General features: G+C 38.3%; 2 long non-coding RNA genes across 2 annotated transcripts in view; one reads left to right on the top strand and one right to left on the bottom strand.

Moving 5' to 3' along the window:
- The window catches only part of LOC113466120, a 52,638-nt gene extending 31,614 nt beyond the window's left edge, over nt 1–21,024 (bottom strand). Inside the window, exon 1 of the long non-coding RNA XR_003390621.1 lies at nt 20,334–21,024. This is a non-coding gene — a long non-coding RNA (uncharacterized LOC113466120). The remainder of the gene's footprint in view (nt 1–20,333) is intronic.
- On the top strand, nt 18,087–21,245 carry LOC113466121. The gene is made up of 2 exons (XR_003390622.1): nt 18,087–18,271; nt 21,023–21,245. It is a non-coding gene; the product is annotated as an uncharacterized LOC113466121 (long non-coding RNA).
- Nucleotides 21,246–26,980: the final 5,735 nt, after the last annotated feature.

Genomic DNA, 26,980 nt, shown 5'->3' with positions numbered 1-26,980 from the left:
TACGAAACAGAGTTTTATGGTTCTTCGGCTATTATTGACAAGATGAACAGCACATCCCAAAAGAGAATTTAGTTAAAAAGCTAACCCAGGGAGGGTTTGATTGCCCATCACATTTTATCAAATGGTTTCCGCATGGATCCAAGATTCTTTTCTTCTCTGAATTCCACGACCCGGGTGATTAAAATATCTCCCATATCTGCCCCAGGCAAAGTTTGGTTTTGCCAGAGATACTCGCGATATTGCCTCGGTTGTAAATTGATATCTTCGCGTGATTCTTGCCATTTTTCAAGCTCGTCTCTCGGTGGTTTGTTTGCAAGATTTATTTGCGAACCGTTGGAAATGTAATTTAGCCACAAACGACTTACCTTCTGTCTGAAATACACATAATAATTACTGAAATTGGAAACGAAATTTGGTCGCGTGTTAACTGAATTTTGAGATTTTGGAGTACATGGTTTGAGGCTGAATATTGAAATTGATCTCGTTTTATCTGATAGTCTGATACATAAAGAACGACACTCAAGAACTTGATTGCTACAAAGTAATAATGAATCCTAAATTATGTACCTACAGGTATTTCTCATTTGGTTTTCAACTCTGGATGCCTGAATCCGGCAGTGTGCGTGTACATAATGAGGTAGGGTAATATACTATTGTAGTGATAATACACAAGTGAAAGTGACAGTATTTTTTTTTTTTTTTTTTTAAATAAATTATAGGTAGGTGTGTCTATTAAAAAAAAGCCAAATTGTCAATTTGACTTCAGCTTTTACAGCTTATTTTCTTAACAGTTGATTAAAAAGAAAAGGAATAAATCATCTTCCCCCAAGTAGTAGGACGATTTCATGCTTTGTGCTTTGGAATCTAAAAATAATAAAATTCATTATGTGCAGTTTTTTATGTTATAATTTAGTGTTTTTTTGCGGAGGCCTTGGGCCTTCGCATTTTTTGACAATTCGCTATCTTCGAATGCATTTTTTGACAATTCGCAGCGTTATGCAAAATGACGTGACGTGCCTCACTAAAGCGGTTGAGCTACTTTTGTGGCTACTCGGATTCACTGTTTTCTACTCAGAGGTCCTTCAGTTATGAAGTATTCAGAATCCTGAAAATCATGGATTTTTTTTTTTTTTTTTTTTTTTTTTTTTTTAATTATTATCATTATCATGTTTTCATACTGGTACTTAAACTCAAGAAGCCCCAAGGGTTAGACTGAGGGTGTGTTTATGTACCGGGCTGAGATAGGCCATTCTCGTCCTTTCTTGGCGTGTGGAAAATGATGTGATAACTGAACACAACCTTCATGAGCGTGTAAAGTTGGCGGGAAATTCGAAATTTTGATTTTTTTTCCGCAACTCGTACAATCTGAATTCATTTTTTACTTTTTATCTCTAGTTTGCACGTTTATATTATACTTTTCATTTAAATTACCTAGATATTACAAACTAGCGAATTACAAAGCAAACAAAAATAAATATAAAATAAATTTTAAAAATTGCCGCCGGGACAGAGGGTTAGAAAAAATGCCCAACACTCCCACGCTATCCTTGCTTAAGTTACCACTCCAATGCAAAACTGTAGAAAAAATATCTCACCTCGTCCGAGCTCATCTCAACCCGGTACATAAACACACCCTCACTGATACTTCCCTACTACCGTGATCCCCCGTGACATTTTTTGAAACGTTCTTTATCAAGTGAATTACTACTCCCTGTCATTAGGTGTGTGATTTTTAAAGTTTTCTCTAAAGTTGGGTTTTTATTTTAACTTTTTTTTCTCTTTTTAAAATAACAAACTGGTAAAATATTTATTTTTAAAAAAATGAAGAATTCACCACCGTCCACGCAAAGGCTGCTCATCACCACATGTTAATTAGATGCTACCGAATAAGGCTGAGGTAATGTGTCTGTGGGAAATCTTGACCACGTGTAGTTGAAAGTTTTTAATTCAAGAAAAACACAGACGAAAGTCGAGTTTTTGAGTAAAACAACTTCAAAGTTTTCGTTTTCTAAAAAGTAATCGGAAGCACAGGATTTCACAATAAATCGTGTGTCTCGATAAAAAACGCAGGTAGATATTATGTTCTTTTTGGAGTTGATTCTTAACATTCCACATTATAAAAGCCGTTTTACTGAAAGAGGGCCTGCTGAGGTCTCTCTTCCTTCTAGGCGTTTTTCCGATTTTTTATTTCCACCGCACGGAGGTAATTTTGTTGGATATCTCCTTTCGAGTTAAAGAAACAGAATATGCTTGTACAACGTTGGTACAGCGATGTAAGAAGTGCTCTCTGCCATCTTATTCCGATTTAGTTTATTCATTCGTTACGCCCTGATATGTGAAATATAAATGCATCCTATCAATGCTGGACATTGTTTTAACATTATCATTAGTTTCTTAAACATCCATTCGATGATTTGCTTGTCCTTTATTAAATTCATAGTATGGATGAAAAAGTAAAAATCAAATTATGAATTCTTTGTAGTAAGGCGAAGAAAATTTTCACAATTTTTGTGGGTATCACAGGATTACTCAGTGCCTCCTTTACTATTAATTCTCATCCACCATCAATCTTTTTACGCTGGTAATGCCGCCACTGGTCGCTACTCGATTAAAGTCGAATAGAATATACCTTGTTTATACTGCCAGAATGAGACTGAAAAGTCCCTTTACTCCCGCAGTCTAAACAAGGTCTTATGTTTTTGATACAAAATAGGTACAAATTGTATCCTACAAAATAGGATACAGATGATAGTGAGTAACTGGGCTTACTCACATGCTTGTAACATGAGCTAAGGAGACTGTTATGTCAATGATAACTGTTATGAGTCACCTGAGTGTTGTCACCTCTGGCACTTGTCTGAAGGCATATCAACACTCCACTCAGCCGCGTCACCCGAGAGGGTTTCGGGTTTCAGCGATTTTGCTGCAACACGTTCAGCAGGTTTTGAAATAGAATAGAATACACCTTGTTTATCCTGCTCGAATGAGACTAAAAAAACCTTTTACCCCAGCAGTCTAAACAAGGTCTCGTGTATTTTATGTGTTTAATAACATAATATAACAAATTTTTAAAACAGTAGAACTTGCTTAATTTAAAAAGAAAAGAAAAATACAGACCTGCCTCGGTGGTGTAGTGGTCAAGGCGCTCGTCTGGTAAACAGGAGGACGTGGGCTCTATCCCAGCCGAGGAATGGAATTTTATCCTCATTTATTTGATAATTTGACCATATAGTAATAGCAGGAGCCTACTGCTGAAGTAAAGGGACTTTTCAGTATGCGAGCAGTACCTATAAATAAACCCTATTACTATGTTCTATCTATAGTACCCGTAGGCATTGTTTATGAATACAATATAAAAAAAGGTCACCCTATGCACCCACTTCAACGGACCCCATAACGATGGCAGTACATTATAATCGTTATCGTATTCTCTCAAATCTACATATAGGAACGAGAACAATACAACCTAATCTGAAAGAAGGAATCGCATGAAAAAAAAATCGTAGGATTATTTATTTTCGTTCTTAATATAGCAATAAATTATAAAACCGGATCCAGGTAAGGCAGATAACAATATAGGGATCTAGTTATCTGAACGTTACCCAACTTTACGATCCACGGGCTCGAAACTCGGGCGAACACAAAAACGTTGAGAGATTAGAAACGCCAATAACTTCAACAAGATTGCATATAGAATGTTTCGTATAAATAAATATAAACTTAGCCCAAACTTTTAGGGCTGTTTGCTTCTACGCCTAAGCCTTAGAATGGGCTCTTTGTGTGTGTCTGGCCCAAGGAATCGGCCCGAATAAAGCTTTCTCTACACATGGTCGACGTCGCATTGACTGAACTTCTACCTCGTCAATCAACACCGTCGACTATATGTGTGTGGAGTCCACACTGTGGACATAGCCTAAAAATTACTTCTACTTTCTTTCATTGTGTTGTTGGAAAAGTAAAACGCGAGAACGGGTCTTGGCGTTCCAAGAACCACACGGCCGGAATACTCGTCAACAATGAGGAGACACATAGGCGAAGCAACGTTGACTTGGGGTGACGAGTCTGACGAGTGACAACCGGTGACGTTAATCAGTTTTATCGCAAAAATCTCATTCGGAAATAATAAGAATAAGAAATTGGATCGAATATTCTGACTGCAGGCGACCGGTCATGCATGAGAGAGAGAGAGAGAGAAAGAGAGAGAGAGAGAGAGAGAGAGAGAGAGAGAGAGAGATAAATAAATAATGAGAGAGTGAAAGAGAGAGAGATAAAATTATTGTTTTTCTTTTCTTTGTTCTAGTAAAGTCCATCGGTAGGCACTTGTAGGCCAAAGTTCAACTTTTTTTCCTCCTTTTATATACTAGTATGTCGTAAACTGTTGCATAAAAGTCATAATCTCTGGCTTATCAAGTTATCAGAGGCAGGGCCGACCAAAGGGGGCTCCATCCGGTCCTATTTGCCCAGGGGCCGGGTGCCCCGAGCCCCCTTATGAAGGAAAATAAATTTCGAGAAACCGAACAGGGGCCCATTTGTTGAGTGAGCCCCAAGGCCCATTTGTTGAAGTTGGCCTCGAGACCCATTGGTGGACTTGGCCCCGGGACCCGTAAGTGCGGGGCCACAACGGCGACCACAGACCATTGCAGAAAGAATACTCAGCTCAATTTCTTGACTTCCAGCAAAGGACGGTACTATGGTCCAGGCTCCGTTGAGAACGCTTCTATTCATTAGCATAGTTTACTTTCTCTTGGTTCGGTACTTACTAGGTGAGGGTGCGATGGTTGGTTCTCCGATGTGGACGCCTACTAATTCTACTAAAGCTGTATACAGCCCTGATTAGGGGCCCGTGTTATCTACATACATTCTCAGAAATTTTGCTATCAAGCAGGTTAGGGTTCGGTTGTTTGCTATCAAGAAGGGTTCGCTAGCTACGTTGCAAATACGAGTGAATTAGCTGATAAGGGATCCTAAACAAATACGAGATGGGTTAGAAAAGAAAACAAACCTTTTTCCATCAACAATGGTGGCGGATCAGTACGTTTAGTAGTAATAGCAGGAGCCTACTGCTGAAGTAAAGGGACTTTTCAGTATGCGAGCAGTACCTATAAATAAACCCTATTACTATGTTCTATCTATAGTACCCGTAGGCATTGTTTATGAATACAATATAAAAAAAGGTCACCCTATGCACCCACTTCAACGGACCCCATAACGATGGCAGTACATTATAATCGTTATCGTATTCTCTCAAATCTACATATAGGAACGAGAACAATACAACCTAATCTGAAAGAAGGAATCGCATGAAAAAAAAATCGTAGGATTATTTATTTTCGTTCTTAATATAGCAATAAATTATAAAACCGGATCCAGGTAAGGCAGATAACAATATAGGGATCTAGTTATCTGAACGTTACCCAACTTTACGATCCACGGGCTCGAAACTCGGGCGAACACAAAAACGTTGAGAGATTAGAAACGCCAATAACTTCAACAAGATTGCATATAGAATGTTTCGTATAAATAAATATAAACTTAGCCCAAACTTTTAGGGCTGTTTGCTTCTACGCCTAAGCCTTAGAATGGGCTCTTTGTGTGTGTCTGGCCCAAGGAATCGGCCCGAATAAAGCTTTCTCTACACATGGTCGACGTCGCATTGACTGAACTTCTACCTCGTCAATCAACACCGTCGACTATATGTGTGTGGAGTCCACACTGTGGACATAGCCTAAAAATTACTTCTACTTTCTTTCATTGTGTTGTTGGAAAAGTAAAACGCGAGAACGGGTCTTGGCGTTCCAAGAACCACACGGCCGGAATACTCGTCAACAATGAGGAGACACATAGGCGAAGCAACGTTGACTTGGGGTGACGAGTCTGACGAGTGACAACCGGTGACGTTAATCAGTTTTATCGCAAAAATCTCATTCGGAAATAATAAGAATAAGAAATTGGATCGAATATTCTGACTGCAGGCGACCGGTCATGCATGATATGGAGAGAGAGAGAGAGAGAGAGAGATAAATAAATAATGAGAGAGAGAGAGAGAGAGAGAGAGAGAGAGAGAGAGAGAGAGAGATAAAATTATTGTTTTTCTTTTCTTTGTTCTAGTAAAGTCCATCGGTAGGCACTTGTCGGCCAAAGTTCAACTTTTTTCCCTCCTTTTATACAATACTAGTATGTCGTAAACAGTTGCATAAAAGTCATAATCTCTGGCTTATCAAGTTATCAGAGGCAGGGCCGACCAAAGGGGGCTCCGTCCGGTCCTATTTGCCCCGGGCCCCCTTGTGAAGGAAAATAAAATTCGAGAACCCGAACAGGGGCCCATTTGTTGAGTGAGCCCCAATGCCCATTTGTTGAAGTTGGTCTCGAGACCCATTGGTGGACTTGGCCCCGAGCCCCGTAAGTGCGGGGCCACAACGGCGACCACAGACAAGATGAGGTCTACAATAATGTCATGGTGACAAATAGAGAATACACGCAGTGCAATAGTCCTAAACTAAAATGGACGCGGCACACAAGTGAAAGAGACCGCCTTAAAATAATAAAATACAGAATACACCCCACAGTTACAATAGAAATTTGACAAATAGATAAGACCTCTTTTCAGTGGTCTATATTCGGTCAAAGAGTCAGATCCTGGTGAAGTGGTGTATCAGCATCAGATCTAAAGTGGCTCTTCTCAACACCACAGCACTCTCATGAATCACATCCGAACACTTGTAGACCCAACCATGTGTTCATGGTGTCGACAACTCAACAGGTATGCACAGATTATTCTAATGTGTTCATTTCTGAGGTTGTTTATGTATAGGTTGATAGGTTCCTATGGTAAGATACATATATCACATTCTGATTTGTCAGTGTACCTACCTGTAACAAGTTAACATGTTATTTGTACTTACCAAGGTATTCTTTTTAGTCCGTCCTTCCTTTATTAAATAATTACAATAGTAATAATAAAAAGTATAGTGGACGGACTATTGTATTTAAAGCTGTGTCCACACATAGTTGACGGCCGCCGATCGACTATGTTGTCGAGGCAGTGTGGATGGTTTCAGTCGACATCGATCGTGTACGTTTGACTATGTGTGGACACAGCTTAAGGTACCTACTAGGTCTTCACTTGACTAGGTATGCAAATTATGTTCCGGAACTATTTATTTTATGGTATGGCACACTTTATGTAGAGTTTCAGACCTAGATTGAAGGCTATCCGGACTTCGTACTTATTGTACTTTACGTTTACGAATCTGGTACTAAACTTATTGAAGGTACTTATTGTATTTTACGGAGTTGGTACTAAAGTTACTGTGAGTTAGTACCTTCCTATTCGTACTTAATGTACTTTCCGGAGTTGGTACTAAATTTGTTATTATTGTCGGTATTCATGTACTTTAGGTACCTACTTTATATGAGTTATGATTATGACTGGTGACTTTACGCTGAATGTGATCATCTGCCCCATCTATTAAACGCACCGAAGGACGCAACTTGACTCAAGCTAAGATTACTTATTGCCACGGACAAGACAAGGTAACATAAACTTGAAACATAGAATCATCTACCTAGAATGAAACAATAATTTGTTTGGAGGCTTTGAAAAAATAATTTGTCGTTTTGGTGGATGTGCCAAAAGAGCCGACAGCACTTTGATTCCGCCAGATCCCGATGTATCACTAAAGTTAAGCTACGTTAAGACTGGTTGGTGAGAAAATTTGGTGCCTTTGGTACATCCAAAAAACCCAACATTTTAGTTCTCTCTCTATTCTAGTTCTCTCCCTCTTTCTTTTCTCTCTCCCTCCCTCCCCCCCTCTCTCTCTCTCATTTGATTATTTATCATATTTACAATTTGGTTCATCTATTTTTATATGTATAAAAAATTAAAATGGTTTCTTCTATGTAGGAATGTAGGTAGAGAGGTAGGAATAAGATGCAAAAAAGCCACCCAGACAAATCAGTCAAGGCCAAGACGACACACGAGCAGAACATTAATCACAAGGAAATGATAAATTTATCACAATTAACAACCAACTACGGGAAGAGAAAAAAGAGGAGAAAGAAGAAGAAGAAGAAGAAGAAGAAGAAGAAAACAAATAATAATTAATTTTATGCTATAGACATAATAAATGACACCAATTCCAAGTAGGCACTTACTTTCTAACAGATAGATGGTACCAGACCGTAAAAAAAGCAAAAAAAAAAAAAAAAAAAAAAAAAAAAAAAAAACTTTTTTTGGCAATTTTTTAAAAAAATAAAAAACCCATACAAAAAAAGTCTATAAATGGCGCTGTCCATTAATAAATTTTAGATTAATGGATTTGTCAAAAGTTGGAAGTTGGAAAGGGCAATGAATAGTTTGGGATGTCGAATTTTTTTGGTTGTCAAATGAAAGGTTGAGTTTTTATATCCCCTGTCCTCAAAAAAGAAAAAAAGAAAAATGTAAATTTAAGGTACCTACTCTTATAAAAAATATAACCAAAAAAACTTTTTAATGACATTTCAATAAATTAATAATTACCTCAGCGAGGTTGGGTAGTATGTCGATAATTTTACGAGGACTCTTTGTAGTTGGATCTTATGTGTGCAAAGTCAAACATTACAAATGGAAGTAAGCTTTTATACTCACAAAGCCTTAAAAAACCGGGTTTTCAAGTTTGCAAATTATTGGATGTTGTTGATTTTCTTAATTCTTTGCTCTTTTTTTCTAACACAACTTGTGGTGACAAAAAATGCTTCACGAACCGTTAGAGTTATCAATAAAGCAAAAATTATATAATCGCCCCAATCACTAGGAAGTCGTAAGGGCATTAATTTTTATTGCGGCTGAGAACTTGCCTTCTCCCCTTCTCCCCCCCAAAATGCCCCACAAAAAAAAAAAAAAAAGAAAAAAAGAAAAGAAAAAAAGATTATGAGGCCATTAAAAGAGAGAGAGAGATTTTGAAAAGGTTTGATAGAGAGAACTGCAACTGCCAAGGTCTTATCGTCCCGAAAGCGAAGAGAAGACAGGATAGAAAGCCAGCTGTTCCGAGAACGAACCCCATTTGTTTAGGATAAAATACGCCCAGGGCGTTAATCAAACCCTATACCTAGCGCTTACAAGGCGGACGCTCTACCCTCCTAAGTTGACTAGGCTGGCTGTGGAAGTCATAATAACAATATGAAGACAGACAATGAGTACTTAGTACTTGGACAAGTAAGTATGTTCTATGAGTACTTAGATACATAAGTCTACAAGTACTTGGCTAGGAACGTCAACTGATGCTGAAGATAGGTGATAAACAAGTCATACTCACAAATACCAACACTTTTATGCGCAATGTTAATGTGAATTTAATGATTATGAAGATATTAATCTACAGACTATCATTAAACACTAATTAAAAACCCAGGGCCAGACTAGATAGCTTGGAAGGAGGCGCTATGTCGCAGGATTTACCCCCGCCCGGGATGGATTTTATCCTAAAAGGGTAAAGCTCTTTCTAGGAGGGGCTGGTTTTCTTCTATCCCGTCCTGTCCTTCTCTCTTCGCTTTCAGAATGACAAGACTTTAATAGCTCTAGTTCCCTTTATCAAATCTCTTTAAAAAAGCCGTTCACAACCTAACCGGGCCCTGGCTCTTGAACAATGGGCCCCTCAATAATTCTTTACAAACAAGAATACTAGGTACCTACTCGTATTTTATTTTAATTTCTGGGGAAAAAAACTGATGGTTCGGGGCCCGCCTTAGTGGAGCCCAGCCTTGGCCCAATTGGACCGGATGACCCCCTCTACCCCCCTGCGGACGGCCCTCTTAAAAACAATACTGTTATGATTCTATAATTGAAACCAGCCTGGTATAAAGTAATTATTTATGGACCGATTTACACTTTGGACTTGACAAATATGATCAGCTTTTAAACTTTTATTAGACACTAAAGATTACGTGCAACACCTCTGTAATGGTTTAGGTTCACCTCTGTAACGCTATATCTGGATGTGGGATCAAATGGCTCGAGCTGTTTATCCGGTCCTATTCGGGCCTGGGCTCCTTCAGGGGGTTCCTGAAACCAGCCCTTTTTTCTCAAAATTTCAAGAATGCCTTGCACACATTTTTGTTTCCGGGAGACGTCCATTCTTGGAGTATGTAAGTCTCAAGGTTTGTAAAAGTCCAAAACGCAAAATTTGATTTGAAAAGGTTTGATAGAGAGAACTGCAACTGCCAAGGTCTTATCGTCCCGAAAGCGAAGAGAAGACAGGATAGAAAGCCAGCTGTTCCGAGAACGAACCCCATTTGTTTAGGATAAAATACGCCCAGGGCGTTAATCAAACCCTATACCTAGCGCTTACAAGGCGGACGCTCTACCCTCCTAAGTTGACTAGGCTGGCTGTGGAAGTCATAATAACAATATGAAGACAGACAATGAGTACTTAGTACTTGGACAAGTAAGTATGTTCTATGAGTACTTAGATACATAAGTCTACAAGTACTTGGCTAGGAACGTCAACTGATGCTGAAGATAGGTGATAAACAAGTCATACTCACAAATACCAACACTTTTATGCGCAATGTTAATGTGAATTTAATGATTATGAAGATATTAATCTACAGACTATCATTAAACACTAATTAAAAACCCAGGGCCAGACTAGATAGCTTGGAAGGTGCCGCGTCTGCCTTGTAAGCGCCAGGTCGCAGGTTTTATCCCCGCCCGGGATGGATTTTATCCTAAAAGGGTAAGGCTCTTTCTAGGAGGGGCTGGTTTTCTTCTATCCCGTCCTGTCCTTCTCTCTTCGCTTTCGGGATGACAAGACCTTAGTAGCTCTAGTTCCCTTCATCAAATCTCTTTAAAAAAAGCCGTTCACAACCTAACCGGGCCCTGGCTCTTCAAAAATGGGCCCCTCAATAATTCTTTACAAACAAGAATACTAGGTACCTACTCGTATTTTATTTTCATTTCTGGGGAAAAAAACTGATGGTTCGGGGCCGCCTTAGTGGAGCCCCAGCCTTGGCCCAATTGGACCGGATGACCCCCTCTACCCCCCTGCGGACGGCCCTCTTAAAAACAATACTGCTATGATTCTATAATTGAAACCAGCCTGATATAAAGTAATTATTTATGGACCGATTTACACTTTGGACTTGACAAATATGATCAGCTTTCAAACTTTTATTAGACACTAAAGAGAACGTGCAACACCTCTGTAATGGTTTAGGTTCACCTCTGTAACGCTATATCTGGATGTGGGATCAAATGGCTCAAGTCGTTTATCCGATCGCATTTAGGCCTGAGCTCGTTAAGGGGGCCCTGAAACCAGCCCTTTTTTCTCAAAATTTCAAGAATGCCTAGCCCATATTTTTGTTTCCAGGAGACGTCCATTCTTGGAGTATGTAAGTCTCAAGGTTTGTAAAAGTCCAAAATGCAAAATTTGAACCTTACAGGAGGCAAATTTTGGACCATACAAAAGAAGAATTGAACCGTAAAAAGGCATAGGTAGTTTAACCGGACAAAAATGCTGATCCCTGTAATTCTATTACCACCCAGCACTTTTTTCAACCTACTATTGTACTATTTCATTACTTCGTCAGTAAATGGTTTTCTTCAAATTAAATTAATCCCAAGGGCAAAGGAAAACCTAGACCCTGACAAATGGAGTGTGCCTGAAGGCATGAGATGTGTTCCAATCTACTCGAAACCTCTTTCCACTTTTTTGATCGCATGGTCGATTTAGATTCAAGTTTTCTCACACACTTTGCGCTGGGACCATACAAAAGAAGAATTGAACCGTAAAAAGGCATAGGTAGTTTAACCGGACAAAAATGCTGATCCCTGTAATTCTATTACCACCAAGCACTTTTTCAACCTACTATTTCATTACTTCGTCAGTAAATGGTTTTCTTCAAAATAATGAAATTAATCCCAAGGGCAAGGAAAACCTAGACCCTGACAAATGGAGTGTACCTGAGGGCATGAGATGTGTTCCAATCTACTCGAAACCTCTTTCCACTGTTTTGATCGCATGCTCGATTTAGATTCGAGTTTTCTAACACACTTTGCGCTCTTACATAATTATGTTCATTATTATTTGCGTATTTTTCCACAGCATTAAATCCACGAGTAGCTATCACACTCTTGATAAAATTCCCATCGCTTATCCGCGCTGGAGATTGCCTTGCAATTATTGTTGTTTATTATCTCTCAGGTAGGATTTACTCTTTTTCTCCATAGTTATGTATGTATTATTATCAGTGTATTTACCAGTAGCGTCTCTATGGAAGATAGGAAAGCGATTGAAAAACCTGACCGAAAACGCTAGTTTAAACCTCTGGTAAGGATGGAAACTGGAACATTTTTAGAATACCTAAATGGACAGCAAATTTATCGAAGTCCAGGTCAAATCTGCCAGCAGTGCCAGCCTTGTTAGATTGGACGGTCGCACGCTTTTTTTGCAAGCGCTAGCTCGTCGGTTCGATTCCCGCCCGGGGCGAACTCTATCCTAAACACAGAGGGCTGTGTCTTGGAACGGCTGGCTTTCTCCTATCCTATCCTCCTTCGCTCTTCGATTTCGGGACGATAAGGCCTCCGTTGTTAGAGTCCCCTCTATCAAAACTTCTGTTCATAGCTCCCCCTTCTAAAAATCTCACAATACGCTACTGATTTACTGCCTAGATTTTCATTGTGAAAATCTAAAACTGTGTCCACACTCCACACATAGTCGACGCCGTCAATCGACGAGATGAAGAGGTAAATCTATGTTGTCGAGGCAGAGTACGGTTTCAGTCGACATCGATCGATGCCGCTTGACGGGGCGGCGTCAACTAGGGTAGGGTGGGGCAAAGGTACGCAGTGGGGTAAAGGTATGCAGGCACTTTATGAGAAAACGGTGATAGATATCAACTTGAAATATTTACAGAAATTTGGCCTTTTTTGTTTAAACATGCACAATGTACTTTAGTGAATCTCCAGCAAGAGGAAAAATTGTTTTATGTGTGGATACAGCTTTACCCCACGCCACTGGCTGGGGTTTTTACCTGTTTATTTGCCGGGCGTTATTTTTATTCGAGGCTTATAGCATCGTAATCCATCCTTGTTTATAAGTGTAATTATATCATCAGTTAATATTGTTCTATCATTGTACGTCGTTTTTCACTTCCATGCTGATTGTTTGAGATATACATATCTAGAGAGGATGTAGATTGTAGTGTGAAATGAGCGTTACCAAGTACTTTGTTAATCTTGGCTTATCCGGGAAATCTTTACATTTTTGTCTTAGGTGTATTGGCAAAACTTATGGCCAGGGGCACAATAGATCAGTTGCGCTATTGTCTCTCTTCCATAAACGTTGTAGGTTGTAGGTAAACACCTAAACTATCTTTCGAAGTATCAAGTTCCTAGGAAAGAAAAACTTTTCAGTTCGGAGAAATGGTAAATACGTCATCTCCACTAATCAACAATCTGACATCTCCACTAATCAACAAGCAAGCAGTTAATATATCAGTCTGGAAAAAAAAGGCAAATTTGTTTAGAAGAAGAGGAAGAAGAAGAAAAAGAAGGAGGAAAAGAAGAAGAAGAAAAAGAAGAAGAGGAAGAAGACGACGACGACGACGAAGAAGAATATGGAGGAGGAGGAGGAGGAGAAGAAGAAGAAGAAGACGAAGAAGAAGACGACGACGAAGAAGAATATGGAGAAGAAGAAGACGAAGAAGAATATGGAGAAGAAGGAGAAGAAGACGAAGAAGAATATGGAGGAGAAGAAGAAGAAAAAGAAGAAGAGGAAGAAGATAGAAGAAGAAAAAGAAGAAGAGGAAGAAGAATAGGAGGAGGAGGAGGAAGAACGGCTGACTTTCTCCTGTCCTGTCTTCCTTCTCTCCTCGCTTTCGGGACTATAAGACCTTCCTTAGCAGTTAAAGTTACAGTTCCCTCTATCAAACCTCTTAAAAAAAAAATCATTCTTACCACACTTGAAATTCCTTGGATTTTATGTTCGTATAAACTACGGACGATAACTTCTCTGCGAATTTACTCGAGTACTTGATTAACTTTTTCAATTAGTTTTCAAAACCGCAATTTCTTGCTGTGCATCAACGTCAATTTTATCAAGAAGTCTGTTTACATCAGTTTATAGCATTATAGTATTTATAGTCATAGCGTCTGATTTGTGAGCGGCAGTAAATCATTGACTGAACGAAGTGAATTGTAAGTTTTAACTCGACGATCTTTCTTTCTTTCTTTCTTTCTTTCAGTCTGTTTGATTTTCTGTTTATTCTGAGGAAAAAGGTGTTTGTCTGAATTTGATGTTGTTTGTTTTGTTCCTCTAAAAAGCGGTGTTCGCCTGATTTTGAAGAAACTTCGTAAACATGTTCAACACATGAATTTTTTCTAATTAAATTTAGGGCCGGATTGGTTCTTTGGGGGCCCCTTTGAGGACCTTTTTCCGAGTAAGTTCTATACAAACAGACTGAGTGGGAAGAGCCAAGTTATGGGTTGTTCCAATGGAAAGCTCTCACTCTTTCCAGTGATTGAATTCAGGCGATTGCTAAATAAAACAAACAGACAAGCTGATTGCTAAATACTCTGAAGAACCTAATAAAACTAAAAATCACATGCTAAAAGGCTGAAAAAATACCTACTTGACTCGCGGGTTTTTGTGTTTTTCGTCTTTTTAAACTTTTTTTCTGTTTATTAGTCAGTTCCCGTATTTTCCATAGATTTGGAAAAAAAAACCGGAACAAGGGTGTGTTCCGGCGGAACATTTGATTTTTGACAAAAATACGGATTGTTCCGGGAAATAACGTACGGTTGGCAACCCTAGCTAAGGTCTTATCGTCCCGAAATCGAAGACAGAAGGAAAACACGATAGGAGAAAGCCAGCCTTTCCGAGAACGAACCTTATCCGTTCAGGATAAAATCCGCCCGCGACCTAGCCTTTACAAGCAGATACTTACACCTGGCACGTGTAGCTTGTCTAGGAACCCTGTACACCTCCAGAGATACAAGTGGTGAAGTGGTGTATCAACATCAGATCTAAAGTGGCTCTTCTCAACACCACAGCACTCTCATGAATCACATCCGAACACTTGTAGACCTAACCATGTGTTCATGATGTCAACAACTCAACAGGTATGCACAGATTATTCTAATGTGTTCATTTCTGAGGTTGTTTATTTATGTATAGGTTGATAGGTTCCTATGGTAAGATACATATATCACATTCTGATTTGTCAGTGTACCTACCTGTAACATGTTATTTGTACTTACCAAGGTATTCTTTTTTAAAGCTATGTCCACACATAGTTGACGGCCGCCGATCGACTATGTTGTCGAGGCAGTGTGGACGGTTTCAGTCGACATCGATCGTGTACTTTTGGCCGTGGACACAGCTTCACTAGGTCTTCACTTGACTAGGTATGGAAATTTCCGGAACTATTTTATATGTGGTAACTATTTTACATGTGGTACTCTTTATGTACAGTTTCAGAACTGGATTGCCTCAAGGCGTGAAAACGGATGTCCCCAAATTTACAATAATATTGTCGAGTTAAAACTTGGATCTCGCTCCGTTCGGTTAGGAGCTGAAACCAGAAGTAAAGAGACTGACCAAGGTGAAGGCTATCCGGACTTGGTACTTATTGTACTTTACGTTTACGAATCTGGTACTAAACTTTATTGAAGGTACTTATTGTATTTTACGGAGTTGGTGCTAAAATTACTGTAAGTTAGTACCTTCCTATTCGTACTTAATGTACTTTCCGGAGTTGGTACTAAATTTGTTATTGTAGGTATATTTAATGTACTTTAGGTACTTTATATGAGTTATGATTATGACTGGTGACTTTACGCTGAATGTGATCATCTGCCCCATCTATTTAAACTGAAGGACGCAACTTGACTCAAGCTAAGATTACTTATTGCCACGGACAAGACAAGGTAACATAAACTTGAAACATAGAATCATCTACCTAGAATAAAACAGTAATTTGTTTGGAGGCTTTGAAAAGATAATTTGTTGATTTGGTGGATGTGCCAAAAGAGCCGATAGCACTTTGATTCCGCCAGATCCCGGTGTATCACTGAAGTTGAGCTACGTTGAGACTGGTTGGTGAGAAAATTTGGTGTCTTTGGTACATCCAAAAAACCCAACATTTTAGTTCTCTCTCTATTCTAGTTCTCTCCCTCTTTCTTTTACACTCTTGATAAAATTCCCATCGCTTATCCGCGCTGGAGATTGCCTTGCAATTATTGTTGTTTATTATCTCTCAGGTAGGATTTACTGTTTTTCTCCATAGTTATGTATGTATTATTATAAGTGTATTTACCAGTAGCGTCTCTATGGAAGATAGGAAAGCGATTGAAAAATCTGACCGAAAACACTACTTTAATCCTCTGGTAAGGATGATGGAAACCGGAACCTTTTTAGAATAAATGGATAGCAAATTTATCGAAGTCCAGTTCAAATCTGCCAGCAGTGCCAGCCTTGTTAGATTGGACGGTCGCACGCTTTTTTTGCAAGTGCTAGCTCGTCGGTTCGATTCCCGCCCGGGGCGAACTCTAATATCCTAAACACAGAGGGCTGTGTCTTGGAACGGCTGGCTTTCTCCTATCCTATCCTCCTTCGCTCTTCAATTTCGGGACGATAAGGCCTCCGTTGTTAGAGTCTCCTCTATCAAAACTTCTGTTCATAGCTCCCCCTTCTAAAAATCTCACAATACGCTACTGATTTACTGCCTAGAGTGCCTAGATTTTCATTGTGATTTTCATTGTGAAAATCTAAAACTGTGTCCACACTCCATACATAGTCAACGCCGTCGGTCGACGAGGTGAAGAGGTACATCTATGTTGTCGAGGCAGAGTACGCTTTCAGTCGACATCGATCGATGCCGATTGACGGGGCGGCGTCAACTAGGGTAGGGTGGGGCAAAAGTACGCAGTGGGGTAAAGGTATGCAGGCACTTTATGAGAAAACGGTGATAGATATCAACTTGGAATCTTTACAGATATTTGGCCTTTTTTGTTTAAACATGTACAATGTACTTTAGTGAATCTCCAGCAAGAGGAAAAATTGTTTTATGTGTGGATACAGCTTCACCCCACGCCACTGGCTGTGGTTTTTACCTGTTTATTTGCCGGGCGTTATTTTTATTCGAGGCTTATAGCATCGTAATCTATCCTTGTTTATAAGTGTAATTATATCATCAGTTAATATTGTTCTATCATTGTACGTGCGTTTTTCACTTCCATGCTGATTGTTTGAGATACCTATATCTAGAGAGGATGTAGATTGTAGTGTGAAATCAGCGTTACCAAGTACTTTGTTAATCTTTGCTTATCCGGGAAATCTTTACATTTTCGTCTTAGGTGGATTGGCAAAACTTATGGCCAGGGGCACAATTTGATTTTTTTCCTTATTATTTTATTTTTCTTTTTTCAGAGGGAACTGCATAATAATGGAGAACTGTACTTATGCTCCCAAAATTGAAGACATTTAGAATTTAGATGTTTAGAGAACGAATCTTACCTATCTGTTTAGGACAAAGTTCGACCCGGGTGGGGATACAACCAGCTACCTAGAGCTTGCAAAGCAGGCCGCGGTACCTTCCCAGCTAAGCTAACCAGGCTGGTACTATTGTCTCTCTTCCATAAATGTTGTAGGTATAAACACTTAAACTATGTATCTTTTCCTTGGAAAGAAAAACTTTTCAGTTCGAAGAAATGGTAAATATGTCATCTCCACTAATCAACAATCTGACATCTCCACTAATCAACAAATATGGAGAAGAAGAAGAAGAAGAAGAAGAAGAAGAAGAAGAAGAAGAAGAAGAAGAAGAAGAATATGGAGAAGAAGGAGAAGAAGAAGAATATGGAGAAGAAGAAGAATATGGAGAAGAAGACGAAGAAGAATATGGAGAAGAAGAAGAAGTAGAAGGAAAAGAAGAAGAAGAGGAGGAGGAAGAACGGCTGACTCTCTCTTATCCTCTCTTCCTTCTCTCCTCGCTTTCAGGACTAGTTACAGTTCTGTTACAGTTCCCTCTATCAAACCTCTTGAAAAAAAAAAAAAATCATTCTTACCACACTTGAAATTCCTTGGATTTTATGTTCGTATAAAACTTCTCTGCGAATTTACTCGAGTACTTGATTAACTTTTTCAATTAGTTTTCAAAACCGCAATTTCTTGCTGTGCATCAACGTCAATTTTATCAAGAAGTCTGTTTACATCAGTTTATAGCATTATAGTATTTATAGTCATAGCGTCTGATTTGTGAGCGGCAGTAAATCATTGACTGAACGAAGTGAATTGTAAGTTTTAACTCGACGATCTTTCTTTCTTTCAGTCTGGTTGATTTTCTGTTCATTCTGAGGAAAAAGGTGTTTGTCTGATTTTGATGTTGTTTGTTTTGTTCCTCTAAAAAGCGGTGTTCGCCTGATTTTGATGAAACTTCGTAAACATGTTCAACACATGAATTTTTTTCTAATTAAATTTAGGGCCGGATTGGTTCTTTGGGGGCCCCTTTGATGACCTTTTTCCGAGTAAGTTCTATATAGACGACTGAGTGGGAAGAGCGGAAGAGCCAAGTTATGGGTTGTTCCAATGGAAAGCTCTCACTCTTTCCAGTGATTGAATTCAGGCGCTAGGGTGAAACAAACAGACGAGCTGATTGCGAAATACTCTGAAGAACCTAATAATAAAATAATAATTTGATGGTGCCGAGCTATTTTCGTAAAAAAAAAAGAAAAAAAAAAATCGTCGAGTAAATCGTCGAACTTAATACGTTCGTTTAAAAAATCTTTAGCCTATGTAAAATTAGCTCCTATAAATATTACATCAATAATAAATTTATAAAATAGTCGGACATATCTTGTGTCTTGGGCAACATTTGCATATCCATTATCTCTGTTAATTTTTTAAGGATTTTCCATGCGAGGGGTTTTCCATAAAGATGACGCAATGAGTTATCTACTTCTTTATCAACTTTTACGAGAAGATCAGAACTGAGAAGAACGATGTTATGAATTTATGAATAATCTCTTCAATTCTTAGGAATAGGAAACGATAGGTATATTGTATATTTAGTAGTTATAAATTATAGTCGTCTTCGTCGCCTTCTTCGTCTTCTTCCTCTTCGTCTTCTTCGTATCATAGAAGTACATAGAAAGAGGAAACAGAGAGGAAGAAAACCATCTCCTCAGAAGTTGAGTCTTAGAGGTGTTTATTTTATGTACCTACAACAATAAATTTATAAAAAATAAATGGAATCATGTTCAGTTCAATTTAATTCAATTCAATTCCTCCTCCTCCTCTTCTTCTTATTCTTATTCTCCTCCTCCTTCGTCTTCTATTTCTTCCGCCTCCTCCTCCTCCTCTTCTTCTTCTTCTCCTTCGCCTCCTTCTCCTCCTCCTCCTCCATCTTCTTACAATATAAACACATGAGATCACTCTCAAACTTTCACAAAAGTTTCCATCTAATATAGACTTTGGTTATAGGTACCTAGCACCTAATATCTAAATATCAAGCAGGGTAGGTAGATACATTTTGCGGTGATGCTTTGCAAAGATGAGAAAAGGTTGAGGTGCGGTTAGACAATCTACCCATTTTAGGGTAATGTCGATAAACTTTATATTTTCTCTCAGAGAAGAATATTCCTGGAAGGTAACCTTATATTTTAATCAAACTGAGTTTGTCTTCTACTCAAAGGCTCAATTACATTGAAGTAACCTGTGGCATGTTGCACTGATACAGCACTGATAGATAAAAAAAAAAAATGGTGAAAGGGTTGAAAACTCTATTATTGGGTTACTTCCATTTAGGTTGTTGGAATTATACTGTCGAGATTCCCGATATAGAGTTCAATATTAGAGTGCCGGAACCCAGTCACCCGAGTGGGCTCCCGGCACCCTAGTTTTTTTTCTCAGTGATGCTTCAAAACCGTCTCAATCAACGCGCGGCGGTCAACATGGAGTATCCTTCAAAGTCAGAGATTTTGCATTGGATTGATATGGTCTTGGGGCATGCCGCATGTTGCCTTGAAGCATGGCTCACTGCAACATGCTTGCATACTTCGTGTTGCCTTAGTGGGATTTCGGCTTGAGACATTGAAGCATTAAAATCGTTTGATCAAAACATAAAATTACCTTAAGTACCTACACACAATAATACAAGATGTCTATTCATTATATTCATATTAAAAAAGATAAACAAAAAAAAAAAAAAAAAAAAAAAACCCATTAATTAAATTAAAAAAAAAAAAAAAAAAAAAAAAAAAAAAAAAAAAAAAAAATACAACCCCGACCCAAAGCTGTGATTTTCGCTAGAAATGAATAACTCACTTCAGTAGTTCTTGTTTGAACTGAAAAACTTACCTTTTCCAACTGCCAAGTTGATTAATCTGCAAGCAATTTCCCGGGAAAGAAACAAGCTTTTGAAAAGATAATTAAAGTTGTCTAAACTTTACACTACAATTAAGATTACCATCTGTTGGATTAAACTTTTGATGAATATTTTTTAGACTTTGAGAAAGCAAATTTCTTACGAAACGACTCACAACTTGGAGAAGAAGCTCTTGAGTGAATTCGCAGAGACAAATACGCCTAGAACTAAGTAAAAGCACTTTTGTTTAGAATTTAATTAGAGACTACAATATTAATGTAGGATTAGTCTTAAAAACACGAGTTGTTGAAAATACAAATACGACATACAAAAATAAATAAAAAAGAACAAATATTAAAAAAAAAAAAACCTCGGAAATTTATTAGGCTTCGATAAAACACTTGTATTCAAACGTTTACGAACTCCTACAAATCACACTAAAAATCACGTTAAAAATTTCAAAAAGAAACCAATAATCACACTCGAAAATATTCGAAATTGTCTCACCAAAACCGACCCGGAAAACGTGGTCAAATGTGGCTAAAATGAAATCCGTTTTTTGGCGATTTGGCGATCTCGAATTGATTTGACACTTGGCAATTTTTTCACGGATAAAAAAAATTCCTTTATTTTTGGCGATTTGCGAAATCTCGAATTAACTCTGGACTATTTTTTTTCACAGAGTCCGACTGCCTCTAACGCATAGACCGGCCTCGGGTAGCACAAATGAAACACTGACTTGATTCTACGGGTTCCACACTTAGTAGAAGTGTAGAAGGATTCGGTGCTAGTACTACACGACTGTTGTCTGTGTTACCTACTCCATCAAGTTTCCAATGTCAAGCAAGGTCTTCACCTTGAGTGCTTGTGTCTCTGGCACTTCCTTAGTTCCGATATATCCCGCTTCTTAAGTTTCGTCTCTTGGCCATTGAACGCTCTATCTACTTCTTCAGAATAGTGTCTATTTCTTCATCTATTTTCTTGGTTCTTGAATGTTCAATACCTGCGAGTTGTCATCTACTATTTATTTAATTGATCTGAATAATAATATACCACCTAGCATCACTATCCACATAATATCTAACTCTATCTATGTTCTATGTGTATTGGTTCTTGTACATGGCTAATACCTACTCGTACCAGTCGTACCTAAGTTATTTTAGTGCAATAGTCCTAAACTAAAATGGACGCGGAACATAAGGATTCAGGAAGAGACCGCCTTAACATAATAATATCCTTTTATTCGAATACAAATATTATTATGAGTATTACAAGTAACTACATATTGTCTGGCCTAGCTCGCAGAGCGGGTTCGATTCTCGTCCTGGGCGAACTTTAAAACTCCAATCACCAACATTATCCCATCAGGATAAAATCCGCCCCGGGCGGGAATCGAACCCGCGGCCTAGCGCTTTCAAGGCAAACGCACTACCAACTAAGCTAACTAGGCTGGCGGCTCGTGTAACGAAACTTCTCCGTTGTATAATCGAACAGTATACCACTATACCTACCTAAGTACCATTATTATCATTTCCTTTTCTCAAAATTGACGTCAATGAGGATTTCGCTGAATTTTATAATGTTATGCTAGAAGCGTCTACAACATACGAGGTGATTGCTTGTTATGTTTAAACGCATTGCCAAGTAATTACCCATAGTTCCAACCAAATCGCTATATTACCTATCTATCAAGCAGTTAATGTATGTTCCAAATCGGTACACTATCAACTATCTACCAACCAAATCGGTTCTTTGTTTCTTGATTCCATTCTTTTCTTATCGACCAAGGCTTGAGGCTTTCAGCAGTAGTGACTTGGTTTTTAGAAGTTGTTGTAGAGTTGCTTAAAAAAATGCTTTAATTGATGTAGTAACATGAAAAAAGTTAATTGTTGGTGAATTCGAAGAAATAATTGACCTTATTTGTGGTTTTGATTAGAATCTCAATACAGAGTAACAAATTACCAATACTCGCATGTTACTTTATGGAGGTTAGGTAGGTACATGAATTTAGAAGATTTCTTTTGTCAAAGATTTTTTTTTTTTTTTTTTGCAAACAAGAACTGTCTTTTCCTTGATTTTCTCGTGAGAATACACAACTCAGGTGAACGAAAAATACCGATAATGTTTCCTACTGATACTGCCTGAGGCAAATTTGGTCGAACTAGGATTGATGATCTTCTGAACACATGGTTCAACTTTGAAGCTGATGTTTTTCAATATTCGAATCGAATAGGCACAGGAAGAATGAGAAGAAGAAAAAGGAAAAGAAGAAGAAGAATAAGAAGAGAAAGAACAAGAAGTATTAGGAGAAGAAGACGAATAAGAAGAAAAAGAAGAAGAGGAAGAAGAAGAAGAAGAAGAAGAAGACGCATCTTGTATACCCGCCTGTAGTCTGTACCATCTAGGTACAATCTACAATTCTATACATTTTATGACTAATATATCAGCAAAATCCTCTGGCCTTGTACATGGTCTTAAGGTTAGAAGGTTCACTCTGGTATGAGCCATCACTTAGTCTTCTATAACTAGGTAAGTGTACCATTTATTCGCCCACCTAAAAAACGTACCATTTATTGGCCCACCTGTACCATACGCCACATAAGTCTGAACTGGACGAACTTTTTCAAGATCCAATTTCATCAAAAGAAAGGGCTTAAAGACTGCTATCGAACCAGTGCTATTCAAAAATTGTAGTCATAAAAACAAAAATTAGAAAAATAAATGTGGGCAGGTGGGCCAATAAAGGGTACGTTTTTTAGGTGGGCGAATAAATGGTACACTTACCCTAATAGGGGGGAACTCTCAATCTGGAATATGAGAAGAGAGCAGTAGAGGACTAGAGGAAGACGGAAGACCAAGAAAGAGATGGAAGGACCATGTCAACACTTGATACAGTGAGAGCAAATCACCCCCAATGCAAGGAAACTTAGAAGAAGTAGCCCAAGGCAGAAAAAGTTGGCGAAGAATGGTCGTGAGAGGTTTTGAGACCCTGTGGCCTGCTACAACCAGCCAGTAAGTATGTAAAGGTGTCTTTTTCTTTCAGGAAACTGACGACTGATCACTGGAAAATTGACCACAGCTCCATTCAGTAGAAAGGGAAGTACCTCTTGAGGTATTGAGTAAGGGATTTTCTTGCTATTGGCCTTACAGAAGGTACAGAGACAAAAAAGCTATGCATAATATTTTATTACAAAATAACTTTATAATCAAGTTATTATAAAATTTATCCATTTTTTTTTTTTTTTTTTTTTTTTTTACACTGTAGGCAAATCTTATCATGTGTTCGTAGTAGATCTTCTGCCATACAGAATATCTCCTCCCTATAGAATATCCCAGAAAAGTTCGGATTACTTTAATAATAGTGCTTATTTATACTGCTCGCATAGGACTGGAGAGTCCCTTTACTCCAGCAGTAGGCTACTACCATCATTGTGGTCAAATTCTCAAATTATATTGAGGATAAAATTCCATACCTCGGCTGGGATTGAACCCACGCCCTCCTGTTTACCAGGCGAGCGCCTTGACCACTACACCACCGAGGCAGGTAGGGCACTTTAGACGGGCATAGGGCACTAGGTATGTAGTTATCGATTTATTTGATATGTATCTTGGAAACTTGGAATCTTACTAAGATTATCTTAGTAGGTAAGATATTAATATTTATCAACTTATACTAACTTTTGTATTAAACGTTATAATGTGAATAACATGAATAGTAAGCAAATATATCGATTACCTTATCCACATGTATAGGTACGGAACGGATATGGATAAATACGACTTACTTAGAGATCTACTTACTTGGAGATTACTTGCATGATTTTACGAAGTGTGAATTACGAGTAGATAAGTAGGTAGATATTATATATATTATAGACATTCTCAGTGATCAGGTTACAATCTTATATTATAAAATCAATGTTAGTATATAAGTGCGGTTATAGATATTCATATGTATTAGATCTAGGTAGGAAGATTTTTTTTTTCAATCTCATTTAAGGAAATACCGCACTTCAACCAGTTCTATCTTGGTGATGAGCTGATGAGAGGGGACTTTTTGCTCTTAGATCACGGGTTCGGGGCGAGCTTTATCCGAAACAGGTAAGGTTCGTTCTCAGAACGGTTGGTTTTCTCGTATCCTGTCCTCATCTTTTTTGATTTTTGGACGATAAGACCTCCGACGATAAGACCGGCGCACTCAGAAATCAGAGATTCTAACAAGTTCACAATTCATCAATACAATAGAATTGGGGAAGTTGATAGTCAAAGTGAACCAATTATAGGTCCTCATGACACCCCCGTGATCTGTGTATAAACACTATAAACCAATTATAGGTCCTCACTATAAACACTTATAAACCAATTTATTATAGGTCCTCACTTTATAGCCAAACCAATTATAGGTCCTCATGACCCCCTCGTGATCTGTGGTCAGTTCTGATTTCCTTGTGATTTTGTTTTTCTTCGTCCTGATATATGTATGAATTTTTTATTAGACGACCTGTTCAACTATTGAGTTGCCAAATGACATTAGATCTTGGGATCGATTGGACCTACTGTTAGGTAGATTACTACTGCAAATATTTCATTATTAGAAAATTTCCAATAGATCAGTTGCGCTTAATGTCATAGAGCAGGAAAAATGAGGACCAACGGAATTTTTCTTTTTCTTCTACGACTTCTAGATATCGAGATAAATCGATTTGAAAAATACCGGTAAATCGTGAAGTTTGACGTCACGGCATACGCTCCCGTAGGCGATGACGTCATAATTCATGACTCCCACCTCGTTTGTTTGTGCGCAAGCGTTTCTGCGCATTTTGACGTGAAATCTGACGTCACAACTCTTTGAACTTTTTCATTAGAACGGCAATTGAATTTTCGACCTTTTAAAATTACTTTTTCGGAGTTTTGACCTCAGATTTGGATTTTTCACAACTTTTTACGTAGGAATTGACCATTTATTTATAATTTTTACTCATTTGCAACTCTTCCATTCAATTTTGGACTCTTTAGGGGGGGGTCCCGTAAGCGACATTTTTCTGTGTTATAGGTACATTTCAGTGTATGTACCACAATAATAATTTTAGCTAGAGTCTACACAACATGTAGGTAATTAGGGTAAGTGTACCATTTATTCGCCCACCTAAAAAACGTACCATTTATTGGCCCACCTGTACCATACGCCACATAAGTCTGATCTGGACGAACTTTTTCAAGATCCAATTTCATCAAAAGAAAGGGCTTAAAGACTGCTATCGAACCAGTGCTATTCAAAAATTGTAGTCATAAAAACAAAAATTAGAAAAATAAATGTGGGCAGGTGGGCCAATAAATGGTACGTTTTTTAAGTGGGCGAATAAATGGTACACTTACCCTATATGATCATGATACCTCTGCGTACACTACCTAAAGTCATCGACTGAGATAGGCATTATGCTAACATAAAAAACATTGTATTTGTACCGATAAGACCTATTACAGATCTTATGGGTCTTGGTACCTATGGAGCTACCTAGATTGTAGAGTATTCCGCGGAAAGTCAACGCCTTAGTTTACAACTTTACAGACCCCTATTAAAAAAAAAAAAAAAAAAAAAAAAAAATGTAACTGCTAAGTTTATTATACCTAGTCCCGAAAGTGAAAAGAGAAGGAAGACAGGATAGGAGAAAGCCAGCCGGTCCGGGAACGAACCTTATCCGTTCTGGATAAAATCCGGCCCAGGCGGGAATCGAACCCGCGACCTATTGCTTACAAGGCAGATATAACCTTGGTGAATTGACGTCGATACTCGATAAATGAGTGATTGAGCTCTACCTATAAATTGAGTTATGAGTATGACCCATTGGTGACTGGAGTTTTGACCCATCAGTAGAATAGAATAGATTACAAGGCAGATATAACCTTGGTGAATTGACGTCGATACTCGATAAATGAGTGATTGAGCTCTACCTATAAATTGAGTTATGAGTATAACCCATTGGTGACTGGAGTTTTGACCCATCAGTAGAATAGAATAGACAGTGGTTCTCAAACTTTTTTGTATGGCGCCCCGTTTGGGCATATTCTCATTTTTTCACGCCTCCCCTACCTTACGTTTGGCGTCCAAATGTAGTCTGATTAGCGTTAACACTTACATCCCTCTTAGACAGGTCCGACTCTAACTCGAGAATGAATTACAATACTTTTTCTGCCCTATAGTCAAGTGACAAAGTACCTACATACCTATTCTAATTCATTCTCCAGTTAAAATTTGCATTTTCCATTTGCCTACGAAAATTTCGCACCTACGACGTAGGTACGGAATTTGTGAAAATTGAAATCTCACAGTGAGTTATTCAGGCGAATGATGGGCTTGCTATAATAGAGGAACAAAGGCTTACGTACGCCTGACTGACTGACTGACGGTATTTTTTCTGTCAAAAAATGTCAGAAAAAAATTTCAAGAATCAGATAATTCTATCAAAATATCAAAAGGACCATCAGTATTCCGATTATTCGAATCATCTCCAAACTTTCCAAATTATCGAAGCCATAAATCCATTTAAGGACAAAAGTAGGTACCTAACTAAAATCGAGACAGACTCTCAAGGAATGTCATCATAATGACTACTAAAACGTGCATAATATGCAGACTTGA

Source organism: Diaphorina citri, unplaced genomic scaffold, assembly GCF_000475195.1.
Source record: "Diaphorina citri unplaced genomic scaffold, Diaci psyllid genome assembly version 1.1 scaffold214, whole genome shotgun sequence".
Lineage (NCBI taxonomy): Eukaryota > Metazoa > Arthropoda > Insecta > Hemiptera > Psyllidae > Diaphorina > Diaphorina citri.
Note: the sequence above shows the minus strand (reverse complement) of the source record. Positions and strands in the feature narration are given on the sequence as shown.